We start from the raw sequence: 8,145 nt of genomic DNA, 5'->3' as shown, positions 1-8,145 counted from the left end.
CGAACAAAATGCTGAGAGTCACTTAATTGACCAACTCCAAGGCCTAACTTAGTGTTCCTAGAAGGTCTTTTTATACTTGATTGAATTGATAAAAGAGAAATTTAGCGAGAATGGAAAGAGCAAAAATAATGACAGATGCATTTCTAAAAATTTCCCATGAAAATTTTAAGGTATAAAAAGCCTGGTGAAAAATTGACGAAAGGGGAGAAAAAAAGCTAGAAAATTCAAGTTACTCTAGGAACACTCACAGACTCAGTAAGTACAGTGAGCTAGAAGAACTAACAAGATAATCTTTTTTTATATTTTATTTTTACAGACTACATTTTGATTCCGTTGTACACAAATTGGGTACAATTTTTGTTTCTATGGTTGTACACAATGTAGATTCACACCACTTGTGTAATTATACATGTATATAGGGTAATAATATCTGTCTCATTCCACCATCTTTCATACCTCCATCCCCTCCCCCCTCTCTTTAATCTACCCTAAATTTTAAAGTCCATTAGGTACTTTTGTATTATCATATTGTAAAATCACAAGCATTATGAATCAGAATTGTGTCAATAGCTTCAATAACATTAGTGCCTTCAGTACTGCTTTTCTCTGGGTCTGCTTTTACTCTTTCTTTGTTTTTCGCTTGTTTGGTTTTGGAAAGTCAGTAAAGCTGTTAAATTTATCTTGTATACATTTAGCAGAAAAGCCATTCAAAAATCCCAGGATGTGAAAGTGTAAGAAGCGATTTGTATATATTGGTTTACTTTTTAACTTTCCATCTGTTAGCTATTAAATCTCCATGTGACTATTTTATTACTCCTCCCATTGAAAAATTCCTGTGTAAGTTGACTACTAAATGTTTGAGTGATCCAGCACCATATATGTAGTAGAATCCAGACAACTTACATTAGCTTCTTTCTTATCTTCCGATTCCTTGGTATTCCATGTAAATGAGTAATATTTTAAACCTACCCCCATGTTGTTGTGTTTGTTGCTGACAACAGTGAAGAATTCAAGATGTCTTTCCTCTATTATGAGATTATCAAATTTGTTCAGCCTTACCAAAATAGGTAATTAATACAACAGAAATGTGAAAAATATTAGCAGACATTCATATGTGCATGAATTTGAATAGGATTTTCCTAAATACTCAAACCCTATGGATTTATTAGGTTCTTCAGGGTTTGACCTCTAGCTTAGAAGTTGATGTAGCATTATGTAACATGGTCCACCTCATGCTTTAAATATAGCCCTTGCTGCTCTGCCACTGAGATTTATTTTTAAATGACCTGATTATTTTCCCTTTTTTCCCCTTTTCCCTCTCCCAAATTAACAAGTGAATTTGAACTCCAGACAGAGAACACCTGGAATATATACTTTGAATCACCTCTTTAAAAATTCCCTTTTCTCCCTGATGGGAAGCCTCTGAGTCAGGAGTTCCCTATGTTTCTCCTTTACTAGCAAAGTAATAAAACTTCTTTTTCTTTTTTCTCAAAACTGTGTCTTCATTATTGGATTGGTATTGGGACCACTGACTGAGCTTTCAGTATCAAATTTTTACCCCAGATGGGACCCAAAGCCCCCTAGGCTCCAGGTTTCTTGGGCAAGCCTTGAACTTCAAGCAATCCCACTTCCATGCTTAGGATGTAAGGCGAACTTGTTGAAAGCTGACTGCTGGAGTTATGAGACACATGAATTTGCCTCAGGTAAAACTGGAGGAACTATACTTGTGAGTTCCTCAGGGAGAAACTGAGGGACCATAGTAAGTGCTGAAGCCCCTTTGGCTTTGGGGAACTCCTACCTTCTCTCCCTGAACTGTATGGATTGCTCCATCTTGGTCTACTTTGAGAAAAAGGAAACTGATTGCAGTAAACTCTCAACACTTTGACCATCTATTAACTCCCCTGGTGTGCACACAGAGATGTTTGATTCTACACATCTAATTCCCCTTTGCAGGAATATCTGGCTCCTCTTCATGGGTACATCTGTGGTACTGCTGGTGTAGGAGTCATGGGTAAGTGGAAGTAGGGAATTTAACTAATTTTGCCTCTGTCTGGTGTTTCTGTTTTAAAAGTTCCCTTCTGTCAGCCATAATTTTGTGGATCCTCTCTGTGTTTTTGTGTCTCTGTGTTTTTGTTTACATGTTACTGGACCTTTAAAACATGGGCAATACTACTTTGATCCTATAGATAACCTTTGGGAAAGATCTTGGACGAAAGGGTCACCTAAGCATAAGCCTGTCAAAGAAAAAGATGTTTTACTGTAACCATCTGACCTTTGAATGGTTTCTGAACTATTGTATGATCTTGCAGTTGGAGTTGGTCTCTCAGAGGTAAAATAAGTGGAAGAAATTCTATATGTGCAGGCATTTACACAGATGCAAAATAAGGAGTCTGAACAGCCAGAAACTAATTTGAGGTGCAAAAAGGCACTGCCTCTGGTGTACAAGGATAGCAGGACACCAGAAAAAGGGTTGAAAAATTCAAATCTCTTGAACCCAGTGTTGGCAGTCTGGGCACTGCTTCTCAGCCTGGCCATAGGCAGCTGCAGATTGTCTTCTTGTGGGTCAGGGACACCAGCCATGTTGGTAAAAGAAAAAGTCCCAGAAAAGCTATTTGGACTGTGAAAAAAAAAAGGGGGGGGGGGGCAAAGAGAATGGAGACTCTACCCTGAATTTCAGCCCCTTGTGCTTGGTGGTGGTGGGGAGGTGAAGGCTGCTGGTCTACTCAGGGGAAGAAAATGACAATCCATGTTTTGTTGGCAGTCTTTGCAAAAATTCCTTTCAATGAAGCCTAAAGAAAAGAATGCAGTCTGTAAAAAATAAATAAATAAATAAATAAATAAATAAATAATTTTTAAAAATTAGGTAGAGGAGAGTGAAAGGAGAAGAAGGGGTATGGGGGAAGGAATGATAGTAGAATAAAACAGGCATTATTACCTCATGTACATGTATGACTGCATGACCAGTGTGATCCTACAATATGTATAATCAGAAAAATGAGAGATTATGTTCTATGTATGATCTATCAAAATGTATAAGTGCATTCTATTGTCATGTACAACTAATTAGAACAAATAAAATAAAAAGTTTAAGAGTCAAAAAAAAAAAAAAAAAAAAAAGGAAGGTAAAGGGGCCGCTTCCATTGAATATCAATATATTTCCTATAAGAATAAGCCCCAAAAAGGAGCCTTGGGTTACAATTGGAGGTGGGGAACTCATGTAAAGTTGATGGCAATATGATAATAAGGGAAACAGGACAGCCTCAACAATATCCTGTGTTCCAACCCCTTAAATGCAACTGGAGGCAGGGAGCGGGGTTAAGGCACAGTTTTTGTATAGACCAGATTGTTCCACTACCTCTCCTAGGATAAAATTTATTGTGGAAATTAAACGAACAGATAATATTCTCACCCAAGAAGCAACAACTTCATTTGCAAGTGTTTCTCAGGAAAAGAAAAAATAAGCTTGCTCTACTAGAGGTTTATTAAGAGTGAGTAAGGCCATTTGGGACAAAGGGACCCTATGAAGGGTGATCAGTGTTCTCTTAACCAAGATTTTGTTTAAGGAGAAGGTAACTTTCCTCAGGAAGTAAAACTATCCCCCCTTTAAAAGAGAAGCATTAATGGGGAGTCATTCTCTTCTGCACAAATTTTTAATACACACATTGAGTCAGCTTAGCCAGATAACCTACAATATGCCTATTCTGCCTGTTAAGAAACCTCACATGAATGAGTTTCAATTTGGGAAGACTTGAGAGCTATAAAATGTTTTAAGTGTAATGTATTACTTTAAAGATTTTTCTTTGGCAGAGAAAAAGATGGCTTAAAATGTTGACTAGACTTAGTTTTCATGGATAACCCAAAGTTAACAGTTGAAAATGAGTAAATCATATTTAACATAAATGGGATTAATCTTCATAAATATTTGTTAGAGGAGAAATCTGATTATTTTGGAAAGTTAAAATACTAAAACATCAACTGCTAAATGTAAATTCATATACTCTTGCCTTTCTGAGTTCCATAAGATAACATATATTTGAGTCTATTGTGTTTTTATAAATTGGAAAATGGAAAAAACAGTTGATTATTTGTTTCTGGGTATTAACCAGTAACAAAAATCTGTTTGCTCCAGATTAACCTTAAGATTTGTCAAAAGGTTACTAAGAGTTAAAATTATGACAGATGATAATTCTATATGCAAAGAATACAAAATGTTTCAGCCATATTTCAATTAAAGTACTATGAAAAGCATAATGTATTCCATATTACTAAATAGGAATAATTTGAATTCAGAAATTTCACAAGGATTATTTTAGACTATAAATTTAAGAAATGGTCTGAAACTAGAAAAGAGAGATTTAAGAATGTTATAGGTATGGAAATCTATTTTAGTATGGAAAAATGAAAGGAAAAAGACATGTTTCTCAATAAGAAAGTACTTTGGTAAAGTTATATTCTTGTGCTAAAGTCCAAGTTGAAAGAAAGGACAAAACTAATAATGTAAACAAGTTATAGAATGTATAAATAAGTTGCAGGAGGCTTATTGAAGGTAAATCTCAAAAAGTTTGTATATATAATTAAAGTGGCTTTGTGCTAATTATAGCCACTTTACATATATATATATATATATATATATATTTTTTTTTTTTTTTTTTTTTTTTTTTTTTTTTTTTTGGTTCCAGGGATTGAACTCAGGGGCACTTAACCACTGAGCCACATCCCTAGCCCTCTTTTGTATTTTGTATTTAGACAGGGTCTCACTAAGTTGCTTTGGGCCTTGCTAAATTGCGGAGGCTGACTTTGAACTCAGGATCTTCCTGCCTCAGTCTCCAGAGCTTTTGGGATTACAGGCATGGGTCACCACACCCAGTTGTAATTTGAATTTTATTGTATTGCTATAAAGCAAAGACTAAAATACTGATCTGCTCTTATCTATCAAGATCATTTTTCTTGGCTCTGTTATTACTTAGGGAAACTAAATTTTAAAGCAATTAGGGTTTATACATGCTTTAAAGTTTTTTAAATGATTACTTCATGAATGGTTAAATAAACAACTAGTATTTTATGTTGTTACAAATACAATTGACACCCTAAATATATGTAACTAGAGATACGAATGCATCTGAGAACTTTGTCTGAGCCTTGTCTAAGTGTTATATGAAAGTTTGTAAAATGAAAGTTTGTGTAGGTTTATCGGCAAGATAACCAACAAATGTTCTCTTTCATACATTGGATCTGACATAAAAGAACCACTGCAATTTAAAAACCTGGCTTATATCTGTTTGCTCTAAGTAAGTCTATTTCTGATTATTAACACTGTTTCTTAAGTGTATAAGAGATTTAAGGCTATACTTTGATTTTGCTAGTACTTCCAAACTTTGTAGACCTGTGATTATAGTTGCATACACTATTGATTCTTATATTTTAAAAATTAAACTTAGTATAAGGCCATCTGTGATGCTAACCATTACTCATTTCCTTGTATATTAGATGTACTCTTATTCTCCAAATATGCAAGTCTTTTAAAATACAAAACTTAGGAAGAGTACCAAGTAGGTGTTTTCCAAACTAAAATTGTCTGTAGCAATAATTTACTTTAGATTTACAAAGAAAAACCAAATTTGGTTGGTATTTATTTATGTCACTTAATGTTCTATAACTAGATTAAGGTAATCTGTGTCAATAAGTTTTATATAAAATTTTGTGTTACTCCTTACACTAGGATGGAAATTTAAATGTATTTTTGTAAGTAATAAGGAGAACCTGGTTTGTTTAAAGGTTGATCATATGAAACATAAAAAACATTTTGCCACTTTTTCCACAAAATATAAGTTAAGAGCTCTCTTAGACTTCTTATTTGTTTCATGTTTCAGAAGTAATTGTTATGGGGTGCAACTTAAGAACAGACCAATCACCACTGAGAAGTCCAAATTTGAGAGTCTTTATTAAGCTGGCCAGCTGACTGTCTCACACAATGCCCCAAAAAATGGCTATTGGGAGAAGAGCCCCGACCACAGTGTTGTAGGGGTTCTTATACCAAAAATCACATTAATCATAAGTGTCTGTTGCTATGATTCGAAATTACACATTAACATCATGAGATCATCGACAGACGGGGAAGTGGGTCAAAATGACCCTTACCTAGGTACAAACTAAAGAATGGTTGCTAACATCCACACAATTACTGTTCACATGGTACATTGTTTAGGAGCAATAGGAATCAAAAGAGAGCAATTCTTTACTACATAGGAGTTGCCATTGTATATTATTAAACATGTCACACCACGTAACAGATGATGGGCACAGAGGCGGGGTGTTCCCATGGGAGAAGCTTATTTCCTACATAACATGGAGTCTCAGAGCAAAATGGAGTCTGTTTAGTCATTTCCCTTAGAGTCTGGCCTAGAACATTCTCATGGAGTCAGATCTGTCAGCCCATCACAGCAATATTGTAATGTTAACTGACATTCAGATAGACCCAGGAAACAATACATGAGAACTCTGTAGACTGATACTTTGAAAAAAGAGGCAAAGATCAGCTTCAGAAATAAAATTCTTTAAGATTTATGAAAAGGCAAACTTCACCTGAGTTAAAGCTCTGCCTTTCATCTTTCTCCATGTTGGAACGACTCCAAAGAAATAAGTTTATGTAATCTTTTGTTCAAAAGATACCTATTTTTGTTGTAAAGATTACGATGATCTTGGGACTGGGTTGTGGCTCAGTGGTAATTTGCCTAACACCTGTGAAACCCTGGATTCAATCCCCACACAACATAAATCTAAATAAACAAAATAAAGGTATTGTTCATCTGCAACTAAAAGTATTTTTTAAAAAGATTATTATGATAAAAAAAAAAACCCAGGATATATAATGTAAAACTTAAATAAAGTTTTGGGTAAATTGTAAAATGTATTTAGTTTTGTGAAAAAGTTTTCGAAAAAAGTAAAATTCATCATGTCAGCTTGACTTTCTTAACAAGACTTCTAAAGTGAAAGAAGTAAAATCAAGAATCAATAAATGGGATGAAATTAAACTAAAAAGCTTCTTCTCAGCAAAGGAAACCATGAGTAATGTGAAGAGAGAGCCTGCAGAGTGGCAGAAAATCTTTTCCCAATGCACGTAAGATAGAGCACTAATCTCCAGAATATATAAAGAACTAAAAAACTTAAAAACAAAAATTGAACAAAGTCAATTTTTGACCTAAAAAAACAAAACAAAACAAAAAAAAACAAACAAATAACCCAATCAATAAATGGGCTAAGGAACTGAGTAGACACTTCACAGAAGGTAAATAATCAATCAACAAATATATGAAAAAATGTTCAACATCTCTAGCAATTAGATGCAAATCAAAACTACTCTAAGATTTCATCTCACTCTAATCAGAATGGCAATTATTAAGAATACAAGCAACAATAAATGTTGGTGAGGATATGGGGGAAAAGGTACACTCATACATTGTTGGTGGGACTGCAAATTATGCAGCCACTCTGGAACACAGTATGGAGATTCCTCAGAGTACTTGGAATGGAACCACCATTTGACCCAGTTATCCCACTCGTGGGTTATACCCAAAGGACTTAAAATCAGCATACTACAGTGATGCAGCCACAGCAATGTTTATAGCAACTCAATTCACAATAGCTAAATTGTGGGACCAACTTAGATGTCCTTCAATAGATGAATGTATAAAGAAACTGTGATTTATATACACAATGGAATATTACTCAGCCTTAAAAGAAAATAAAATTATGGCATTTGCAGGTAAATGGATGGAGCTGGAGAATATCATGCTAAGAAGATAAGCAAATGCCAGAAAATTGAAAGCCAAAAGTTTTCTCTGATATGTGGATGTTGATCCATAAGGTGGGGGGCAAGGAAGAATGGAGGAACTTTGGATAGGGCAGAGGGGAATGAGGGGTGGTGAGGGGGCATGAGGGTGGGAAATATGGTGGAATGAGATGGACATCATTATTCTAGGTACATGTATTGTTGCACCAATGGTATGACTCTATATAATGTACAACCAGAGAAATGAAAGGTTGTGTTCCATTTGTGTACAATGAATTGAAATGTATTTTACTACCATGTATAACTAATTAGAACAAATAAAAATATAAAAAATAACAGTAAAATTGTGTGTAATA

The 8,145-nt window shown here is 34.6% G+C and overlaps 1 long non-coding RNA gene across 1 annotated transcript; it reads left to right on the top strand.

Annotated features, from left to right (window-relative positions):
* Positions 1 to 1,378: 1,378 nt before the first annotated feature.
* Positions 1,379 to 7,888, top strand: LOC306642753. The gene is made up of 3 exons (XR_013758671.1): positions 1,379 to 1,703; positions 1,954 to 2,011; positions 7,763 to 7,888. It is a non-coding gene; the product is annotated as an uncharacterized lncRNA (long non-coding RNA).
* The last annotated feature ends 257 nt before the right edge of the window (positions 7,889 to 8,145 follow it).

This window comes from Sciurus vulgaris, assembly GCF_902686455.1.
Source record: "Sciurus vulgaris genome assembly, chromosome: 13".
In the NCBI taxonomy this organism is placed as follows: domain Eukaryota; kingdom Metazoa; phylum Chordata; class Mammalia; order Rodentia; family Sciuridae; genus Sciurus; species Sciurus vulgaris.
The sequence above is the reverse complement of the archived record's forward strand: the minus strand, read 5'-3'. Positions and strand labels throughout refer to the sequence as shown.